The 23,656-nt window shown below is 45.3% G+C and overlaps 1 long non-coding RNA gene across 2 annotated transcripts in view; it reads left to right on the top strand.

The window, feature by feature from the left end:
- The window catches only part of LOC135042760 (uncharacterized), a 159,042-nt gene that overhangs the window by 2,816 nt on the left and 132,570 nt on the right, over positions 1-23,656 (top strand). For both annotated transcript variants that reach the window (XR_010235846.1, XR_010235840.1), the window contains exon 2: positions 16,939-16,982. This is a non-coding gene — a long non-coding RNA (uncharacterized LOC135042760). The remainder of the gene's footprint in view (positions 1-16,938; positions 16,983-23,656) is intronic.

The raw sequence follows: 23,656 nt of genomic DNA, 5'->3' as shown, positions 1-23,656 counted from the left end.
GAAGAAGGGGACGATATGGATATCAGGGACGCTTACCTACAGGTCCAAATTTGCCCTTCTCACCAAGGGTACTTCAGGTTCCTGGTACAGAACTGTCACTATCAGTTCAGACGCTGCCGTTTGGGTTGTCCACGGCGCCCCGGGTCTTTACCAAGGTAATGGCCGGAATGATGATTTTTCTTAAAAGGAAACATGGACGCTTTCCTGATAAGGGCAAGGTCCAGAGAACAGTTGGAGGTCGGAGTAGCACTATCTTAAGTAGTTCTACGACAGCACGAGTGGATTCTAAATATTCCAAAATCGCAGCTTTTTCCGATGACACGTCTACTGTTCATAGGGATGATTCTGGACACAGTCCAGAAAAACGTGTTTCTCCCAGTGGAGAAAGCCAGGGAGTTATCCGAGCTAATCGGGATCCTCCTAAAACCAGGAAAAGTGTCAGTGCATCATTGCACAAGAGTCCTGGTAAAAATGGTGGCTTATTACGAAGCAATTCCATTCGGCAGATTTCCCGCAAGAACTCGTCGGTGGGATCTGCTGGACAAATGGTCCGGATCGCATCCTCAGATGCATCAGCGGATAACCCTATATCCAAGGACAAGGGTGTCTCTCCTGTGGTGATTACAGAGTGCTCATCTTCTAGAGGGCCGCAGATTTGGCATTCAGGATTGGATGCCGGTGACCACGGAGGCCAGCCTGAGAGGCTGGAGAACAGTCACACAGGGAAAAAATTTCCAGGGAAGTGTGATTAAGTCTGGAGAATTCTCTCTGCATAAATAAACTTAGAGCAAATTTATAAGGCTCTAAACTTAGCAAGACCTCTGCTTCAAGGTCAGCCGGTATTGATCCAGTGGGATAACATCACGGCAGTCGCCCACGTAAACAGAAAGGGCGGCACAAGAAGCAAGAGGGCAGTGACAAAACTGCAAGGATTTTTCGCTAGGCGGAAAATCATGTGATAGCACTGTCAGCAGTGTTCTTTCCGGGAGTGGACGACTGGGAAGCAGACTTCCTCAGCAGGCATGACCTCCACCCGGGAGAGTGGAAACTTCATAGGGAAGTTTTTCAGCATGATTGTGGACCGTTGGCAAAGACCAAAGGTGGACATGATGGCGTCCCGCCCGAAAAACGGGACAGGTATTCCGCCAGGTCATGAGACCTTCAGGCGATAGCTGTGGATGTTCTGGTAACACCGTGGGTGTACCAGTCAGTGTATGTGTTCCCTCCTCTGTTTCTCATAACCAAGGTATTGAGAATTATAAGACATAGAGGAGTATGAACTATACTAGTGGCTCCGGATGGGCCAAGAGGGACTTGGTACCCGGAGCTTCAAGAGATGCTCACAGAGGACTAAGGGCCTGGGGAGCTAAGAAGGGACTTGCTTCAGCAAGTACCATGTCTTTTCCAAGAATTACCGCGGCTGCGTTTGACGGCATGGCGGTTGAATACCGGATCCTGAAGGGAAAAAGGCATTCCATAAGAGGTCATACCTACCTTGGTCAAAGCCAGGAAGGAGGTGACCGCACAACGTCATCACCACATGTGGTGAAAATATGTTGCGTGGGTAAGGCCAGAAAGGCTCCACGAAGGAAATTCAACTAGGTCGATTCTGCACTTCCTGAAAACAGGAGTGTTTTGAGCCTCAAATTGGGTTTCATTAAGATTTAAATTTCGGCCCTGTAGATTTTCTTCCAGAAAAAAAAAAAAAAAAAAAAATTGACTTCAGTTCCTGAAGTACAGATTGTAAAGGGTGTATTGCATATACAGTTCTTTTGTGCCTCTAGGGGCACCGTGAGATCTCAACATAGTGTTGGGATTCCTTAAAATCATATTGGTTTGAACCGCTCAAATCTGTGGATTTGAAATATCTCACATGGAAAGTGACCATGCTGTTGACCAATATCTCACATGGAAAGTGACCATGTTGTTAGCCCTGGCCTCGGCCAGGCGATTGTCAGAATGGGCGGCTTTGTTTTACAAAAGCCCATATTAAAATTTTCCATTTGAACAGGGCAGAACTGGGACTCGTCTCCAGTGTCTTCCTAAAGGGGTGTCAGCGTTTTCACCTGAAACAACCTATGGTGGTGCCTGCGGCTACTGGGAACTTGGAGGACTCCAAGTTACTAGACGTTGTCAGGGCCCTAAAGATATATATATATATATAAGTTAGGACGGCTGGAGTCAGAAAGTCTGACTTGCTGTTTATATTGTATGCACCCAACAAGCTGGGTGCTCCTGCTTCTAAGCAGTCTATTGCACGCTAGATTTGTAGTACAATTCAGCTTGCACATTCTGTGGCAGGCCTGTCACAGCCGAAATATGTAGATGCCCATTCCACAAGGAAGGTGGCTTCATCCTGGGCGGCTGCCCGAGGAGTCTCGGCATTATAACTTTGCCGAGCAGCTACGTGGTCAGGGGAGAACACGTTTGTAAAATTTTACAAATTTGATACTCTGGCTAAAGAGGACCTGGAGTTCTCTCATTCGGTGCTGCAGAGTCATCCGCACTCTCCCGCCCGTTTGGGAGCTTTGGTATAATCCCCATGGTCCTGACGGAGTCCCCAGCATCCACTAGGACGTTAGAGAAAATAAGAATTTACTTACCGATAATTCTATTTCTCGTAGTCCGTAGTGGATGCTGGGCGCCCATCCCAAGTGCGGATTGTCTGCAATGCTTGTACATAGTTATTGTTACAAAAATCGGGTTATTACTATTGTTGTGAGCCATCTTTTCAGAGGCTACTTCGTTTTGTTATCATACTGTTAACTGGGTTCAGATCACAAGTTGTACGGTGTGATTGGTGTGGCTGGTATGAGTCTTACCCGGGATTCAAGATCCTTCCTTATTGTGTACGCTCGTCCGGGCACAGTACCTAACTGAGGCTTGGAGGAGGGTCATAGGAGGAGGAGCCAGTACACACCATGTGACCTAAAAAGCTTTTTAGATGTGCCCTGTCTCCTGCGGAGCCCGCTATTCCCCATGGTCCTGACGGAGTCCCCAGCATCCACTACGGACTACGAGAAATAGAATTATCGGTAAGTAAATTCTTATTTTATATATATATATATATATATATATATATATATATATATATATATATATATATATATATATATATATATATATATATATATATATATATATATATATACACACATACACATACATACACCAACTAGAACAAATGAGGCGGCACTCAGAGTCTTCACACAAATGAAAAATTGTAATAGAAGCACTATTACAATTTTTAATTTGTGTGAAGACTCTCAGTGCCGCCTCATTTTTTCTAGTTGGTATCCATCTGGTAGTTATACCTGGAGGAGGGCACCGGAGCAAGTCAGCCTAGTGCCGGAGCATAGAACTGGCTATATATAGCTATACATATATATATATATATATATATATATATATATATATATATATATATATATATATATATATATATATATATATATATATATATATATATATATATTATAATACATTGGGTTTGTGTGACTGGCAGTCACAGCTGTTAGATGGCCGGCGGGGGGGGGGGGGGGGGGGGCAAGCGCAATAAAGACCCTTGTGGGCTACGAAGCAGGCTCGGTAGCTTGCTGTGCTTGCCACAGGTTCTATTCCCACTATAGATCCCGGTGTCAGTATTGTGACCAGCGGTCTGCATCCCATATATACACTGCTCAAAAAAAAAGGGAACACTAAAATAACACATCCTAGATCTAAATGAATGAAATATTCTTATTAAATACTTTGTTCTTTACATAGTTGAATGTGCTGACAACAAAATCACACAAAAATTATCAATGGAAATCAAATTTATTAACCCATGGAGGTCTGGATTTGGAGTCACACTCAAAATTAAAGTGGATAAACACACTACAGGCTGATCCAACTTTGATGTAATGTCCTTAAAACAAATCAAAATGAGGCTCAGTAGTATGTGTGGCCTCCACGTGCCTGTATGACCTCCCTACAATGCCTAGGCATGCTCCTGATGAGGTGGCGGATGGTCTCCTGAGGGATCTCCTCCCAGACCTGGACTAAAGCATCGACAAACTCCTGGACAGTCTGTGGTGGAACGTGGCGTTGGTGGATGGAGCGAGACATGATGTCCCAGATGTGCTCAACTGGATTCAGGTCTGGGGAACGGGCGGGCAAGTCCATAGCATCAATGCCTTCGTCTTGCAGGAACTGCTGACACACTCCAGCCACATGAGGTCTAGCATTGTCTTGCATTAGGAGGAACCCAGGGCCAAAAGCACCAGCATATGGGCCCTCCTTCCGAGTTGTTCGCTCGCAAGCTGTTTTTAGCAGATTTACTCACGCTAAGCCACCGCCTACTGGGAGTGAATCTTAGCATCTTAAAATTGCGAACGACGTATTCGCAATATTGCGATTACACCTCTCTTAGCAGTTTCTGAGTAGCTCCAGACTTACTCTGCATCTGCGATCAGTTCAGTGCTTGTCGTTCCTGGTTTGACGTCACAAAAACACCCAGCGTTCGCCCAGACACTCCTCCGTTTCTCCAGCCGCTCCTGCGTTTTTCCCAGGAACGGTAGCGTTTTTTCACACACACCCATAAAACGGCCAGTTTCCGCCCAGAAACACCCACTTCCTGTCAATCACATTACGATCGCCTGAACGATGAAAAAGCCGTGAGTAAAATTCCTAACTTCATAGCAAATTTACTTGGCGCAGTCGCAGTGTGAACATTGCGCATGCGCACTAAGCGGAAAATCGCTGCGATGCGAAGAAATTTACCGAGCGAACAACTCAGAATGACCCCCATGGTCTCAAAAGGGGTCTTAGGATCTCATCTCGGTACCTAATGGCAGTCAGGCTACCTCTGGCGAGCACATGGAGGGCTGTGCGGCCCCCCAAAGAAATGCCACCCCACACCATCACTGACCCACTGCCAAGCCGGTCATGCTGGAGGATGTTGCAGGCAGCAGAACGTTCTCCTTGGCGTCTCCAGACTCTGTCATGTCTGTCACATGTGCTCAGTGAGAACCTGCTTTCATCTGTGAAGAGCACAGGGCGCCAGTGGCGAATTTGCCAATCTTGGTGTTCTCTGGCAAATGCCAAACGTCCTGCACGGTGTTGGGCTGTAAGCACAACCCCCACCTGTGGACGTCGGGCCCTCATACCACCCTCATGGAGTCTGTTTCTGATCGTTTGAGTAGACACATGCACATTTGTGGCTTGCTGGAGGTCATTTTGCAGGGCTCTGGCAGTGCTCCTCCTGTTCCTCCTTGCACAAAGGCGGAGGTAGCAGTCCTGCTGCTGGGTTGTTGCCCTCCTACGGCCTCTTCCACGTCTCCTGATGTACTGGCCTGTCTCCATGCTCTGGACACTACGCTGACAGACACAGCAAACCTTCTTGCCACAGCTCGCATTGATGTGCCATCCTGGATAAACTGCACTACTGAGCCACTTGTGTGGGTTGTAGACTCCGTCTCATGCTACCACTAGAGTGAAAGCACCGCCAGCTTTCAAAAGTGACCAAAACATCAGCCAGAAAGCATAGGAGCTGAGAAGTGGTCTGTGGTCACCACCTGCAGAACAACTCCTTTATTGGGGGTGTCTTGCTAATTGCCTATAATTTCCACCTGTTGTCTATTCCATTTGCACAACAGCTTGTGAAATTGATTGTCAATCAGTGTTGCTTCCTAAGTGGACAGTTTGATTTCACAGAAGTGTGACTGACTTGGAGTTACATTGTGTTTAAGTGTTCCCTTTATTTTTTTGAGCAGTGTGTGTGTGTGTGTGTGTGTGTGTATGTATATGTGTATATATATATATATATATATATATATATATATATATATATATATATATATATATATATATATATATATATATATATATATATATATATATATATATATATATATATATAAAATACTGCTGTTGACACACAATATATATGTTGTGTCAGCAATAGGCCATGGGACAGCGTTAAGTAGGAAATTCAGGAATGGTGGTGCAGCAGCGTGCAATGACAAGCGGCCCGACCGACTGAGCTGCTTGTCATTGCTCTGCAGTACTCCAAGCTGCAGGCGCCTGTCTCCCCTGCTGCTGCACGGCGCCTAACACACTCATCCTCCTCCCGCCTCCAGAGTCCCCATTGACAAAGGCAGCGATCAGACAATAAGGGGGCGGAGCTACGCTGAGATGATGGGGCGGGACCTCAGGGGGTGGGGCTACATGGGACATAAGCCACTGCTACAGATCCATCCTTCCTGCCACTGCCAGCCAGACACAGATCAGTAAGTCAATGGAAAAAGTGAGGGAAAGAAAGTGTATTTGTGTGTGTGTGTGTGTGTTTATGAGAGTATATGTTTGTGTTTGCGGGCAGTGGCATCAGACTGTTTTTAGGTTAGGGGGGAGATCTTTAACGCTTGCTGTACCACCCCCAACCCCCCCCCCTCCCCTGGATTCTTTCACCGTATCACCCCCCCATGTTCTGTCACTAAGTCACCCCCCGTGTTGTTACCGTGTCACCTCCCATGTTCTGTCACCGTGTCCTGTCACCCCCGTGTTCTGTCGCCATGACACCCCCCCCACGTTCTGTCACTGTGTCACCCCCGTGTTCTGCCACTGAGTCAGCCCCCCCGTGTTCTGTCACGGTGCCACCTCCCCCCGTGTTCTGTCACTGTGTCACCCCCGTGTTCTGTCACTAAGTCACCCCGCCGTGTTGTTACCGTGTCACCTTCCATGTTCTGTCACTGTGTCAACCACCAGTGTTCTGTCACCATGTCACCCCCCCGTGTTCTGTCACCATGTCACCCCCGTGTTCTGTCACCGTGTCACCCCCGTGTTCTGTCACCGTGTCACCCCCGTGTTCTGTCACCGTGTCACCCCCCCCGTGTTCTGTCACCGTGTCACCCCCCCCCGTGTTCTGTCACCGTGTCACCCCCCCCCCCGTGTTCTGTCACCGTGTCACCCCCCCCCCGTGTTCTGTCACCGTGTCACCCCCCCCCCGTGTTCTGTCACCGTGTCACCCCCCCCCCGTGTTCTGTCACCGTGTCACCCCCCCCCCGTGTTCTGTCACCGTGTCACCCCCCCCGTGTTCTGTCACCGTGTCACCCCCCCCCGTGTTCTGTCACCGTGTCACCCCCCCCCGTGTTCTGTCACCGTGTCACCCCCGTGTTCTGTCACTAAGTCACTCCGCCGTGTTGTTACCGTGTCACCTCCCGTGTTTTGTCACTGTCACCCCCCCGTGGTCTGTCACCGTGTCACCCCCCGTGGTCTGTCACCGTGTCACCACCCCGTGTTCTGTCACCGTGTCACCCCCACGTTCTGTCACCATGTCACCCCCCCGTGTCCTGTCACCGTGTCATAACCTGTGTTCCATCACCGTGTCCCAACCCTGTGTTCTATCAGTGTCAACCCCCCGTGTCCCACCCCCGTGTTCTGTCACTGTGTCACCCCCCTGTGTTGTGTCACCCCCCTGTGTTCCATCACCATGTCCCACCCCCGTGTTCTGTCACTGTGTCACACCTTTCCCCAGGGGCCATAAGACACTGGATAATTTGCTTGCTGTGCAATGATTATCCCAAATAAAATGTTAATGTGTAAAAGGGGACTCTACCTGCCGTAATGTATAAAAGGGGGCACTACCTGCTGTAATGTGTAAAAGAGATCTCTACCTGGCGTAATGTGTGACAGGGGCTCTACCTGGAGTAATGTGTGTAAGTGGCACTACTGTGTGGCGTAATTTGAATAATGGAGACTATTGTGCAGCCTAACATGAATCTGTATAGGGAAGGGCATGTCTTGTTGGTATATGGAGCGCGCTACTTCACACCTGAAGCATTTACTTTTACCATACTTGCCTACTTTTGAAAAGACATTGCAGGGAGATTGTGAAAGTAACACCTTTCAGCGCGAATGTGTATGGCCACATCTGAGAGGTGTATCACAAATATGTCTTACATCCAAATGTAAATGAGCACCAAAGTGAGTAAGATCTACTTTGAAGGAAAGACGCTGATATTTTTCAGGATTTGTTTGTGTATTGGGCCTTATTCAGACCTGATCGCTCACTAGCAGTTTTTTGCAGTGCTACGATCAGATAGTCGCAGCCTACAGGGGAGTGTAGTTTAGCTGTGCAAGTGTGCGAACGAACGCATGTGTAGCCGAGCGGTACAAAAAGACCTTTTGCAGTTTCTGAGTAGGTCAGGACCTACTCAGCCGCTACGATCACTTCAGTCTGTCCAGGACCGGAATTGATGTCAGACACCCGCCCTGCAAATGCTTGGACACACCTGCGTTTTTTCCAACCACTCCCTAAAAATGGTCAGCTTCCACCCACAAACGCCCTCTTCCTGTCAAGCTCCTTGTGATCAGCTGTGCGAATGGATTCTTCGTAAAAACCATCGCACAGCAACAATCCGCTTTGTACCCGAGCGACGCGCTTGTGCATTGCAGTGCATGCGCAGTTCTGACCTGATCGCAGCGCAGCGAAAAAAGCTAGCGTGCGATCAGGTCTGAATTACGCCGCTTGTCTTTTACAAGAGGTTCCATATACTGTAAGTGGCCACAAGAAACCTTATTTAAAATGCATGTAGCTATAGGGAGCATTGTGCCTTATAACCAATGCAGGGAAGTGGCACTGATGATCCCAATTGAATGTATCTCTGATTTATTTTCCCCCCAATAATGTAACAGTTGCATAATGGGGTTAAGGTGCAATCAGGGAGATTGCTGGTCTATTTAGGGAGTCAGGGAGATTGCTACTATTTCAGGGAGTCTCCTGCAAAATGAGGGAGGGTAGGCAACTATGACCTTTACCAAGATGGCCACCGTTCTTTAGTCTGCGCATGTGTGGCACCATCTTGTTTCCTGTGTTTCACTGCCACAGTAGTACACACGTATGTCCAGGGACGTGCGGTGAACTAAATGGCTCAGGAGGCACTGGCTAGCACCAGAGCCAGATTTACACGTAATATATGAGCCAAAGGGTTCATTTGGGAATTATACACAGGTGCAGCAGTATAAACTCCTGGAAATTTGGTGAGTGCTGATCAGAGATGAGCGGAAAAGATAGGCCTGCCATAGACTTTTTAGTCCAGAGTTTTGGATATAAAAATGATTAGAATAATGCAAAGAATATATTTGAAACATATTCTTTGTATTTTTCATATACTTTATACAGTCAAACCTCTGGCAAAAACGTTAGCATGACCTGAAATGCTCTGCCTCACCCCACCGCATGTCACCCGCACGTACTACTTAGCTCTACGTGTACCCTACAATAGCTGTGTATCCTGTGATCCTGCCTATATACAAGACTGACTGGTTCTCTGTATGCTCCGCTCTATCACCGCTTTCTGCACATCAGAACTGTAAGTACAGTTGTACCATCACCGAGCACTACAATAAAACACTAGTCCCTGGTTAAGTCTTTCCACCAGGCGTGTCTACTAAACTTTTATCCGGATATTTCTATCAAACATTGTCCCCTTCACCATCAGGATCTGGAGGCAATTGATAGGACTGTACCTTTCACATGGAAATTACATCTCAATTATCCAAGAGGTGAACATATGAGTGTTATGCTCTTCATTATATAACTATACTTACACTGAACATGACTTCACTGGACCCTAATATATGAACTGCGACTAATTGCTATCAAAGAGCAATATTATTAATTTCACCAAAATATTGGTTATTTTATTATCAGTTAAGTGACATTTTGTCTACTTTATGGCCGCCATCTGCAGTAGCGATTAAAAGCTAGCGAGTCTTCCATTTTAAATACAGTATATGCATTTTGATTGTGTGCTCATTACTGTTTTAAGTGGTTGTTTGTAATAAATATTTATTTTTTATCTACATTTGTGGTCTTTAAGTCATATATTTATGCACTTTATTCACCTTTTACTTTTATTAGTCTTTTATACAATAGTGTTTACTAATAACATCTAGTATACACTAGAGATGAGCGGGTTCGGTTCGTCGAGATCCGAACCCCCCCCGAACTTCACCTATTTTACACGATTCCGAGGTAGCCTCGGATCTTCCCGCCTTGCTCGGTTAACCCGAACGCGGGCGAACGTCATCATCCCGCTGTCGGATTCTCACGAGATTCGTATTCTATATAAAGAGCCGCGCGTCGCCGACATTTTCACTCGTGCATTGGAGATTGAACGGAGAGGACGTGGCTACGTTCTCTCCCTGAAAAGCTCCATATCTGTGCTCAGTGTGCTGCAAATATCTGTGCTCAGTGTGCTGCATTTTGGTGACCAACAGTATATAGTTGTACAGTACAGTAGGCCATTGCTGTATCTTGCAGCTCCGTGTCACTGCAAGTATCCATTCCATATCTGTGCTGCATTTTTGTGAGCAGTATATATAGTAGTACAGTGCAGCATTTTGGTGACCAACAGTATATAGTTGTACAGTACAGTAGGCCATTGCTGTATCTTGCAGCTCCTTGTCACTGCAAGTATCTATTCCATATCTGTGCTGCATTTTTGTGAGCAGTATATATAGTAGTACAGTGCAGCATTTTGGTGACCAACTGTATATAGTTGTACAGTACAGTAGGCCATTGCTGTATCTTGCAGCTCTGTGTCACTTCAAGTATCCATATCTGTGCTGCATTGTTGTGAGCAGTATATAGTAGTACAGTGCAGCATTGTGGTGACTACAGTACAATAGTCCAGTGCTGTTCTCGCTGCTCAGTGTCAGTTCTCCGTAGTATCATCAGTGCTCAGTAAAATCAGTGCTCAGTATACTCAGTGATTGATCAGTATAATCAGTTCTCAGTATAATCAGTGCGCTGTTAGACGTGCGCCCGTTTTCCGCCATTAGTGCATTGGGATTTAGACAATTGATGAAGTTATTGTGTCCCCGGTACAAAATACCATCTAGATTCCACTTCACTAGGCAGGCGATAGCGAGATTTTACCAATTAATATCAGTGATTTATAATGAATTATTAATTACAGTGATCTTGCCAAATGATTCCAGTGATTTTGTCATTTTCTTCCAGTGATTTGGACCAATAATACCATTGAGTAGAACGAATAATTCCTGTGATTTTGTCATTTTCTTCCAGTGATTTGGACCAATAATACCATTGATTAGAACAAATAATTCCTGTGACTTTGTCATTTTCTTCCAGTGATTTGGACCAATAATACCATTGATTAGAACGAATAATTCCTGTGATTTTGTCATTTTGTTCCAGTGATTTGGACCAATAATACCGTTGATTGAACAAATCATTCCTGTGATATTGAGGTTTGTGTCGCTTAGCTTAGCCATCCAGCGACCACAGTGCACCTCTTTTTCTCTTTTCTTTGCATCATGTGCTGTTTGGGGACAGTGCCATACTGTCTGACACTGCAGTGACACTCCTAGATGGGCCAGGTGTTTGTGCCACCCTCTTGGGTCGCTTAGCTTAGACATGCAGCGACCTCGGTGCAAATTTTAGGACTAAAAATAATATTGTGAGGGGTTCAGAATAGACTGGAAATGAGTGGAAATTATGGTTATTGAGGTTAATAATACTATAGGATCAAAATTACCCCCAAATTCTATGATTTAAGCTGTTTTTGAGGGGTTTTTGGAAAAAAAACACCCGAATCCAAAACACACCCGAATCCGACAAAAAAATTTCAGGGAGGTTTTGCCAAAACGCGTCCGAATCCAAAACACGGCCGCGGAACCGAATCCAAAACACAAAACCCGAAAAATTTCCGGTGCACATCTCTAGTATACACACATAAACACGTCTAAGCTCAAATATAAATTACAGTGTCAAAATAAAACAGTCCAGCATTTATGGCAACTTGACAAGCGGGATGCTAAATGCATCCTGTGCAGGTGGGTGGGCATTTTCTCATCTGCAAACCACCTCGTGTCAAGATGCTGATTCCACCCTGGTGCACAAGTGCCATTCAGTGATAATTTAATGGCTAAGGTTCTTGCGCGAAGGGTGACCATTTTCTTATGTATCCTTTCACCAGCAAAGAGAAAAAGTAATGCCGACTGTGTTTTTCAGTATCAACTTGTGAGGTATGAAATAAAAAATGTAAGAAGAGTGTTTCTTGAAGGTATGATTTAACAGAATAACAAAACTAACTAGCTAGGGTTCTGTTTATTATTATACTAGCTGAATACCCGTGCTTTGCTATGGAATTTCAAGGATAATCAAAAAGCGATGAAAAGCGCTGGTATTTAAGCAAAATTAATACTGCTTTTAAAATAGGCTCACATGTGGCAGGATGTTGTTGAGAACTGATAACATTAAAGTGCCCCTCCATGAAACCAACTGAGAACACACCAAAACAAAAAACGGATTTTATTGTACGGGAATCTGTAGTCTGTGTCTTATTTTCTGGCCAACGGGATATACCTAAAGTGAACTGGTTAATTTATCACCGAAGATCAGCAATCAGACTTACAATAGGAAATGCTCCACCTGCCGCTGCCAATCTTTGTCAGGCCGCTCCTTCGGATGGGCCTTCCCTGGATTGATGCTGTTAAAAGGCTGTCGCTGATGAGAATAATCTGCCTCCTTCTTTGCCCCATAACGCCTCTTATGCTGCTCTGCTCAGTGCTGTAAATGCTGGGACGACAGTCCAAGCTCCACCTGCTGTATGTTAAATATGTAAGGTTTGCAGGAATAGGCTGACTCTATTCCAAAGGGCCCTTGGTCTCCTTGCTCTTCTTAGGGCTCCTCCTTTGAGGAGAGCTGTTGGTACCCTTTACACAGCAGATAAGCAGTTGCTGACTTTCAAGCTTTCCTTTAATGCATTTAAGAGTCAAAATATCTCTCAACGGGACGAGACAGGGCTGCCCGCTTTCACCCCTCGTATTTGCTCTGGTCATTGAACCGCTTGCTGCCATGATCAGACTGTCTGACAAGATGTGAGGTGTGGAAGCGGGTCCCCAGACTTTCAAAATCTCGTTGTTTGCAGATGATGTTCTGCTGACGCTCACACATCCTCAATCTTCCCTTACTGCTCTTTATGATACAGGTTGAATATTCTATATCCAAAATGCTTGGGACCAGAAGTATTTTGGATATCGGATTTATCCGTATTTTGGAATAATTGCATACCATAATGAGATATCATGGTGATGGGACCCAAGTCTAAGCACAGAATGCATTTGTTTCATATACACCTTATACACACAGCCGGAAGGTAATTTTAGCCAATATTTTTAATAATTCTGTGCATTAAACAAAGTTTGTGTACATACACACAATTCATTTGTGTTTCATATACACCTTATACACACAGTTTGAAGGTCATTTAATACAATATATTTAATAACTTTGTGAATTAAACAAAGTTTGTGTACATTGAGCCATCAGAAAACAAATGGTTCACTATCTCAGTCTCACTCAAAAAATTCCGTATTTCAGAATATTCTGTATTTCGGAATATTTGGATATGGGATACTCAACCTGTATTATCAATGAATATGGACGCTTATCTGGACAAAATATTTTTTTTTAATCTGAGGCTCTTCCCCTCCACATTCCCCATGACCTAAAGAGTTCTTTATCCTCCTCATATCACTTTAAATGGCAAGAACATAAAATTTAAGTATTTAAAGTCTCTATTACATCGGGTTATGATCATCTTTTTTCTGAAAATTATCCTCGATTTATACATAAACAGACAGGATCTTAAACTCTGGAAATCCTATATAATTTTGTAGTTGGGCAGGATTAACGCCATCAAAATAACTATTTTGCCACAACTCCTCTATCTATTTCAAACACTCCCAGTTAAAGTCCCTGAAAAAGTGCTGAGGAAAATACAGTCATATCTGTCACGCTTTGTATGGAATGATAAACCTCCTAGATTAGCTCTAGGTACTCTCAAGTTTCCTAGATCGTTGGGAGTTAGGGGGTTCCCTGATGTTAAGCTGTATTATCTGGCCAGCCATTTGAGCCATATAGCGACCTCCTTTGCTCCTTTAGGTGCTATTGCATGGATCAACTTGGAGACCTACACGCTGGGAGTCTGCTGCCAAGCCTCCCTTTGGGGTCTAGATAAAACTTCTGGAAGCTTCTGTCACAATCCTCACTGTAGTTCTCATATTGGTGCCAGCCTGAGACTCTCTGAATCACCTGACACTGCTCACCAATCACCAAGGACCAGAAGGTATAAGTCAGGAGACTTGAGTTGGAAACTCTGCCAGTTCCTCGTGTCACACACAGCTCTTTGTGAGCTTAGAAGCTGAGCTCCCGAAAAGGTAACACTTCAGTTCCTGTAAAACTCTGCTCCTTTGCTACCCATTCTGGATTACAGTTGTGTTACCATTGATTTCCAGTATTTCTACAGTTTCATCTTAAAGTCACAGTTGCAGTATTCCATAGTCTCCTTTTAAAGACACATCTGCATTATTCTACAGTTTCATCTTAAAGTCACAGCTGCAGTATTCCATAGTCTCATCTTAAAGTCACAGCTGCAGTATTCTACAGTCTCATCTTAAAGCCACAGCCGCAGTATTCTACAGTCTCATCTTAAAGCCACAGCCGCAGTGTTTGTCAGCCTTGTCCTGAAGTCACAGCCACAGTCATCATTCTACTTTCAGTTGCGTTTCCAGTTATATCCGGTAACCAGCCCGGTTCTCAGTCTCACCAGTAACCAGTACGGCTTACTATCTCGCCAGTAACCTTGAGTACATAAGCACCTACTCCTGTGACACTATATCCAGTTCAAGCTCACCAATACATTCATCATCCTGCTATCAACACCAAGTCCCTGGTGATCCAGTGGTCAGGACACGACTTCCTCTGCCGAGGCCCGGGTTCGATCCCCGGTCAGGGATTGCTCCTCCTTCTCACTGATTCCTACAGTCCAGCCTAATATTCACATAGTCCTCCAGTCACCCACACAGACTTCACTAACACCAGGTTCACAAAAACCACAGTCATGACAGCTTCGCTGCTTAATTTGCTCCCCTCCCTTAAATTCTCCCTCTCCCTTTGGGACTACTCATACCATAAATTTAAGATGTCCTCCTCTCCCTCCCCCCTCAACCCCGGTGGGATAATCCGGCTTTCCCTCCTGGTCTCTCTCCTACACAATTTAAATTGTGGTACAAGGTAGGTATTAGGGGAATATTCAATTATCCCCGTTAAAACATTGGGTCTGAAAAACGTCCGTTTTCAGCCATTGTTCTGACTTTTTTCCAATGTTTCACCGATTGTTTTTTTACAGGCTATACAGATGATCGCCTGTAAAAGAAAACTTTTCTCCCGAAAACACACAGGTTCAGTGAAACCTGTGTATTTTCGTGTGAAACAGCCCCATTTTTGGATGAAAACGGGGCTGTTTCCAGAGAGTCTGCTTCGCCTGCCGAAGGCAGATGAAACAAAATCCTCGATAAGCCGTGGCACGCGCCGGTTTACCAGGGCTAATTAAATAGCCCCCGGCGGGACAATTAGCCCCGGTAATCTACCGGGGCTAATTGGAAATCCCCCTTAGTCTGGTGCCGGATCTCCACTCTCAGGGATCGTGGGTTTCTCTTGATAAAATCAAGGTTAAACTTCCCTCATTGGTGCCCCCCTTCTTTGAATTTCTCCAGACTCGACATTTCCTTCGATCACTCTCCTATACTGAGACTAGAAATGTACGGCGGGCACTTTTCGTGTTTTGGTTTTGGTTCTAGTTCCATGCTCGAGTTTTGGATCTGGATTGGTTTTGCCAAAACCATCCTTCGTGTTTTGCTTTTGAATCTGGATGATTTAAAATAAAAAAAAAAAAAAACAGCTAAAATCACAGAATTTGGGGGTACTTTTGATCCTACTTTATTATTAACTTCAATGACATTCATTGTGTGCGGCACAAACAACATGGGACGTGCTGGAATTTGCCCAGATGTAATACACGTACAATATTGGTGGCACAGGAGAGCGTACCCATAAACCACACACACACACACACACACACACACACACACACATGGCAAAGCCTGTAAAATTAATTTGGAGAATAATAACCATTTTATTTGTAACTATTATAATAATATGCAGCACAGGCAGTAGTGGATCTTGCCTCGGGCAAGCATGACTTTTGCCTGGGTCACTGCCGTCCCAAGGGCGCCGTCGCCATGGCAAGATCCGTTACTGGTGCCAGTGCCGTGCACAATGACGTCACCACGGCATTGTGGGAGCGGCCATAAACGCTAGAGTTCATAATTGACCTCTAGTGTCTATGAGGTGCTATGGGAGATACGTCATGATGTCTCTACCATCCTTCGTTTGAGAAAGCTGTCGGACAGCGAAACGCGTCAGGACGTACCTCTCCTCTGGTCAGTGGGTTACCAAGAAGGACACTTTATTGCGGCAATTCAACGGTGGAACTTTTCATCATAAACGGTCCAAGCACAGAAGGTTAAAAGGACTCCTCCTAAAATGCACTTCTTTTCTATGCAGGATTAGCGCCAATGGACTTACCTTTGAAAATTACCAGATGGACCGGTAATTATATTTATCCTTTAGGACCTTGCAAATGGTCCACGTTTGAAAATTTATCAGCTGAGCCGCAAACTATATAGGTCCTAATTCAGTGGACTCTTATTACACAGAACCTTGCAAGTGAACCCACAAAATTGACCGTATAGAGGGGACAGCCATTTCTTATCCAAACTTGTTCTAGCAAATATGCATATTGGTTATATCTCTGTATACCAACGTTATTAATTCCTGATGGGAAATCTTAATGTGAATTTATTTACAGTATTAAACTTGAAGTTTTAATCTATTTGTTACACTACTATTGCCAATTACTTGAATTCACAGCGATGTTTTCTTTATTATTATTGTTTATTTATTATTGTTATTGTTTTGTTTAGGAGTGTGACTATCTCCTGTACAGCTGATAGGAAAACCAGCCCTGGTAGCGCCCGTTTTTTGGTCTTTCTTGATTGATTTACCTTCCATTGTCTCTCCCATAGATCCGAGGAGCGGCGCCGGCAGCCGGAGACGGAGGACAGCAGCGGTAGGAAAGCAGGAGCAGGGAATGTATTTATTTATGTTTGTAAGTGGCACAGCTACAAGGGGCACAGTACTGCGGGCACAATACTGGGGACACAACTACTGAGGGCACAGCTACAGGAGGCATAACATATCCCCATGAAGCCATACCCCTATTTTTTACGGCGCGCACTAACATAGTACATAGTATCTGAGGTTGAAAAAAGACTATTGTCCATCGAGTTCAACCTATTTGTGGTTTCCTATGCATGATGATTTGACTAAAATTTCTGACTGATGCTGCTGTCAGCCGTTGCATTTTATCCCTATTTATAGTAACTATAATGCATGACTATGCACCATACCCCTGGATATCCTTATCCATTAGGAATTTATCTAACCCATTCTTAAAGGTGTTGACAGATTCCGCCATTACAACTCCCTCGGGCAGGGAATTCCAAACACGTATTGTCCTTACCGTGAAACATTGGTTAGCCTGTCGAGGGGTGGGTGGGGGTGGTGCCGGATGCCAAAGGAAACTTTCGCCCTGGGTGCCACAAGGTCTAGAACCTGCCCTGAGCACAGGCTAGCGTACCCCTACACCACAACGGGCTAACCTTGTAAAAATTATTTGGATAATAATATAGGTAATGTGTATAACCCATTTATTTGGAGTAAATAATATACAGCACAGGACACCACCACTGGACTTATGGCAGCACAAGACACCCCCACTGGACTGATGCAGCACAAGACAGCACCACTCTACTGGACTTATACGGCAGTACTCCTGGAACTTTACGGCAGTGTCAGACAGGATGGCACTTTAAAAAACTAGTCCCCAAACAGCACATGATGCAAAGAAGAAAAAGAGGTGCAAGATGGAATTGTCATTGGGCCCTCCCACCCTTATGTTGTATAAACAGGACATGGACACTTTAACAAACCAATATTTACAGCGACAGGGTCTGCCACACGATTGTGGCTGAAATGACTGGTTTGTTTGTGCCCCCACCAAAAACGAAGCAATCAATCTCTCATTGCACAAACTAGCTCTACAGAGGCAAGATGTCAATCTCATCCTCATCCTCCGATTCCTCACCCCTATCAGCGTGTACAGCCTCCTTCTCACAGAGTATTAATTAGTTCCCACAGGAATCCACCATCACAGTTCCCTGTGTACTTTCTGGAGGCAAATGCTGGTCAAGGTCTTCCTGGAGGAATTTATAATTCATTTTGATGAACATCATCTTCTCCACATTTTGTGGACGTAACCACCTACGCCGATCGCTGACAGGGTTACCTGCTGCACTAAACACTCTTTCGGAGTACACAGTGGAGGGGGTGCATCTTAAGTAAAATAAAGCCAGTTTGTGCAAGGGCATCCAAATTGCCTCTTTTCCTGCCAGTATACATATGGACTGTCTGACATGCCTCCTAGGATGCTGTCACTCATATAATCCTCCACCATTCTTTCAATGGTGACAAAATCATATGCAGTGACAGTAGACATGTCAGTAACCGTTGGCAGCTCCTTCAGTCCGGACCAGATGTCAGCTTTCGCTCCTGACTGCCCTGCATCACTGGCAGCGGGTGGGCTAGGAAATCTTATCCTTTTCCTTGCAGCCCAGTTGCGGGAGAAAATAAAGGAGGAGCTGTTGACGGGTCATGTTCCACTTGAGTTAACAATTATCTCACCAGCAGGTCTTTGAACCTCTGCAGACTTGTGTCTGCCGGAATGAAAGATACAAGGTAGGCTTTAAACCTAGGATCGAGCATGGTGGCCAAAATATAGTGCTCTGATTTCAACAAATTGACCACCCTTGAATCCTGACAAAGTGAATGAAGGGCTCCAACCACTAATCCCACATACTTTGCAGAATCGCTCCATCTAAGCTCCTCCTTCAACTTATCCAGCTGCTTCTGCAAAAGCCTGATGAGGGGAATGACCTGACTCAAGCTGGCAGTGTCTGAACTGACTTCACATGTGGCAAGTTCGAAGGGTTGGAGAACCTTGCACAAGACAGAAATCATTCTCCACTGCGCTTGAGACAGGTGCATTCACCCTCCTTTGCCTATATCGTAGGTGGATGTATAGGCTTGAATGGCCTTTTGCTGCTCCTCCATCCTCTGAAGCATACAGAGTGTTGAATTCCACCTAGTTACCACCTCTTGCTTCAGGTGATGGCAGGGCAGGTTCAGGAGTGTTTGCTGGTGCTCCAGTCTTCGGCACGCGGTGGCTGAATGTCTAAAGTGGCCTGCAATTTTTCGGGCCACCGACAGCATCTCCTGCACGCCCCTATAATTTTTCAAAAAATTCTGCAGCACCAAATTAATTGTATGTGCAAAACATGGGACGTGCTGGGATTTGCCCAGATGTAATGCACGCACAATATTGGTGGTGTTGTCCGATATCACAAATCCCCAGGAGAGTCTAAGTGGGGTAAGCCATCGTGCGATGATGTCCCTCAGTTTCCTTAAGAGTTTGTCAGCGGTGTGCCTCTTACGGAAAGTGGTGATACATAGCATAGCCTGCGTAGGAACGAGTTGGCATTTGCTAGATTCTGCTACTGGTGCTGTTGCTGTTGTTGCTGTGGGAGGCAATACATCTACCCACTGGGCTGTCACAGTCATATAGTCCTTAGTCTGCCCTGTTCCACTTGCCCACATGTCCGTGGTGGACAGTGAGTACAACTACATTTTTTAGGACACTGAGGAGACTTTTTCTGACGTCTCTGTACATTCTCGGTATCGCCTACCTAGTGAAGTGGAACCTAGATGGGATTTGGTACCGGGGACACACTACCTCAAACAATATTCTAAGTCCCACTGAACTAATGGTGGATACCGGATGCACATCTAACACCAACATAGCTGTCAAGGCCTCAGTTATCCGCTTTGCAACAGGATGACTGCTGTCATATTTTAGCTTCCTCACAAAGGACTGTTGGACAGTCAATTGCTTAGTTGAAGTAGTACAAGTGGGCTTACGACTTCCCCTCTGGGATGACCATCGACTCCCAGCAGCAACAACAGCAGCGCCAGCAGCAGTAGGCGTTACACGCAAGGATGCATCGGAGGAATCCCAGGCAGGAGAGGACTCGTCAGAATTGCCAGTGACATTGCCTGCAGGACTATTGGCATTCCTGGGGAAGGAGGAAATTGACACTGAGGGAGTTGGTGGGGTGGTTTGCGTGAGCTTGGTTACAAGAGGAAGGGATTTACTGGTCAGTGGACTGCTTCCGCTGTCACCCAAAGTTTTTGAACTTGTCACTGACTTATGATGAATGCGCTGCAGGTGACGTATAAGGGAGGATGTTCCGAGGTGGTTAACGTCCTTACCCCTACTTATTACAGCTTGACAAAGGGAACACACGGCTTGACACCTGTTGTCCGCATTTCTGTTGAAATAGTTCCACACCGAAGAGCTGATTTTTTTTGGTATTTTCACCAGGCATGTCAATGGCCATATTCCTCCCACGGACAACAGGTGTCTCCCCGGGTGCCTGACTTAAACAAACCACCTCACCATCAGAATCCTCCTGGTCAATTTCCTCCCCAGCGCCAGCAACACCCATATCCTCCTCATCCTGGTGTACTTCAACACTGACATCTTCAATCTGACTATCAGGAACTGGACTGCGGGTGCTCCTTCCAGCACTTGCAGGGGGCGTGCAAATGGTGGAAGGCGCATGCTCTTCACGTCCAGTGTTGGGAAGGTCAGGCATCGCAACCGACACAATTGGACTCTCCTTGTGGATTTGGGATTTCGAAGAACGCACAGTTCTTTGCGGTGCTACTGCTTTTGCCAGCTTGAGTCTTTTCATTTTTCTAGCGAGAGGCTGAGTGCCTCCATCCTCATGTGAAGCTGAACCACTAGCCATGAACATAGGCCAGGGCCTCAGCCGTTCCTTGCCACTCCGTGTGGTAAATGGCATATTGGCAAGTTTACGCTTCTCCTCCGACAATTTTATTTTAGGTTTTGGAGTCCTTTTTTTACTGATATTTGGTGTTTTGGATTTGACATGCTCTGTACTATGACATTGGGCATCGGCCTTGGCAGACGACGTTGCTGGCATTTCATCGTCTCGGCCATGACTAGTGGCAGCAGCTTCAGCACGAGGTGGAAGTGGATCTTGATCTTTCCCTAATTTTGGAACCTCAACATTTTTGTTCTCCATATTTTAATAGGCACAACTAAAAGGCACCTCAGGTAAACAATGGAGATGGATGGATACTAGTATACAATTATGGACGGACTGCCGAGTGCCGACACAGAGGTAGCTACAGCCGTGAACTACCGTACTGTCTGCTGCTAATATAGACTGGTTGATAAAGAGATGTCGTAGTATGTATGTATGAAGAAGAAAGAAAAAAAAAACCACGGTTAGGTGGTATACAATTATGGACGGACTGCCGAGTGCCGACACAGAGGTAGCCACAGCCGTGAACTACCGTACTGTTCTGTGTCTGCTGCTAATATAGACTGGTTGATAAAGAGATTTCGTAGTATGTATGTATGAAGAAGAAAGAAAAAAAAACCACGGGTAGGTGGTATACAATTATGGACGGACTGCCGAGTGCCGACACAGAGGTAGCCACAGCCGTGAACTACCGTACTGTACTGTGTCTGCTGCTAATATAGACTGGTTGATAAAGAGATGTCGTAGTATGTATGTATGAAGAAGAAAGAAAAAAAAAAACCACGGTTAGTTGGTATACAATTATGGACGGACTGCCGAGTGCCGACACAGAGGTAGCCACAGCCGTGAACTACCGTACTGTACTGTGTCTGCTGCTAATATAGACTGGTTGATAAAGAGATGTAGTAGTAGTAGTATGTATGTATGTATAAAGAAGAAAGAAAAAAAAACCACGGGTAGGTGGTATACAATTATGGATGGACTGCCGAGTGCCGACACAGAGGTAGCTACAGCCGTGAACTACCGTACTGTGTCTGCTGCGACTGGATGATAAATAATGATATAAAAAATATATATATATATATCACTACTGCAGCCGGACAGGTATATATATTATATAATGACGGACCTGCTGGACACTGTCTGTCAGCAGAATGAGTTTTTTATAGAATAAAAAAAAAAACACCACACAAGTGAAGTCACACGACGAGTGTTTAACTTTTTCAGGCAATCACAATATAGTATACTACTAACTATACTGGTGGTCAGTGTGGTCAGGTCACTGGTCAGTCACACTGGCAGTGGCACTCCTGCAGCAAAAGTGTGCACTGTTTAATTTTAATATAATATGTACTCCTGGCTCCTGCTATAACCTATAACTGGCACTGCAGTGCTCCCCAGTCTCCCCCACAATTATAAGCTGTGTGAGCTGAGCACAGTCAGATATATAATATATACATAGATGATGCAGCACACTGGGCTGAGCAGTGCACACATATATGGTATGTGACTGTCTTGTACTCCTGGCTCCTGCTATAACCTATAACTGGCACTGCAGTGCTCCCCAGTCTCCCCCACAATTATAAGCTGTGTGAGCTGAGCACAGTCAGATATATAATATATACATAGATGATGCAGGCATGCAGCACACTGGGCTGAGCAGTGCACACAGATATGGTATGTGACTGAGTCACTGTGTGTACCGTTTTTTTCAGGCAGAGAACGGATATATTAAATAAAACAACTGCACTGCTGGTGGTCACTGTGGTCAGTCACTAAACTCTGCACTCTCTTCTACAGTATCAGCCTCAGGTCAATCTCTCTCTCTCTCTCTCTCTCTCCTAATCTAAATGGAGAGGACGCCAGCCACGTCCTCTCCCTATCAATCTCAATGCACGTGTGAAAATGGCGGCGACGCGCGGCTCCTTATATAGAATCCGAGTCTCGCGAGAATCCGACAGCGTCATGATGACGTTCGGGCGCGCTCGGGTTAACCGAGCAAGGCGGGAAGATCCGAGTCGCTCGGACCCGTGAAAAAAAACATGAAGTTCGTGCGGGTTCGGATTCAGAGAAACCGAACCCGCTCATCTCTACTTTTTACCCTGTCACCAAAGCCCTTAGGAAGGTGGACATTCTTTATCGGTAGGGGTTTCCTACCAAATTGCTTATTAGGTGTAATGGATCTACAAATGTTGTCACCTCTCCTGCAGCTGGTACTCAACTTCCTGCATCTTGGAGGACGTGGTTGCCAAGGGTCCTAGTGGCTCTAGGATTCTCCCAGGACAGTGAGCCATACTTCCTAACTGTGATGTATTTTGCCTCCTTGTCAATCTCCTTTATCAACCGTCATACTCTTGGCTGATTATTTTGGTTAGGGCTTGTATGCACTGTTCTGCGCAGTGGGGTGTTTGGTTTACTAACCGGATGCCCTCCTCCGCAGACCATACATAGGGTGTTCAATTACTTTATATCTTCGCCTGTGTAACCCAATGATTATTACTGTGTGTGTGTGTGTGTGTGTGTGTGTGTGTGTTGTTGTTGTTGTTGTTTTTTTTCTTTTATTGTTTTTTTTTTTTTTTTTTTTTTAGTTCGACTTTTCCTCGGTTTTCACTGTTAATTCTCATTTTACTGTTTGTTTTCCCTTTGGAGTGTTAGGGGTAGAGCTTACTCCCACGTACCCCAATGTGCCACTTCGGTAGGTGGCACCTTGGTGGTCCCTTGCAGTTCCCTGTACTATGTGTTTTTTCACATTGTCCTCCTGATACCCATTATAAGA

This window comes from Pseudophryne corroboree, chromosome 2 (genome assembly GCF_028390025.1).
Source record: "Pseudophryne corroboree isolate aPseCor3 chromosome 2, aPseCor3.hap2, whole genome shotgun sequence".
Taxonomy (NCBI): domain Eukaryota; kingdom Metazoa; phylum Chordata; class Amphibia; order Anura; family Myobatrachidae; genus Pseudophryne; species Pseudophryne corroboree.
Note: the sequence above shows the minus strand (reverse complement) of the source record. Positions and strands in the feature narration are given on the sequence as shown.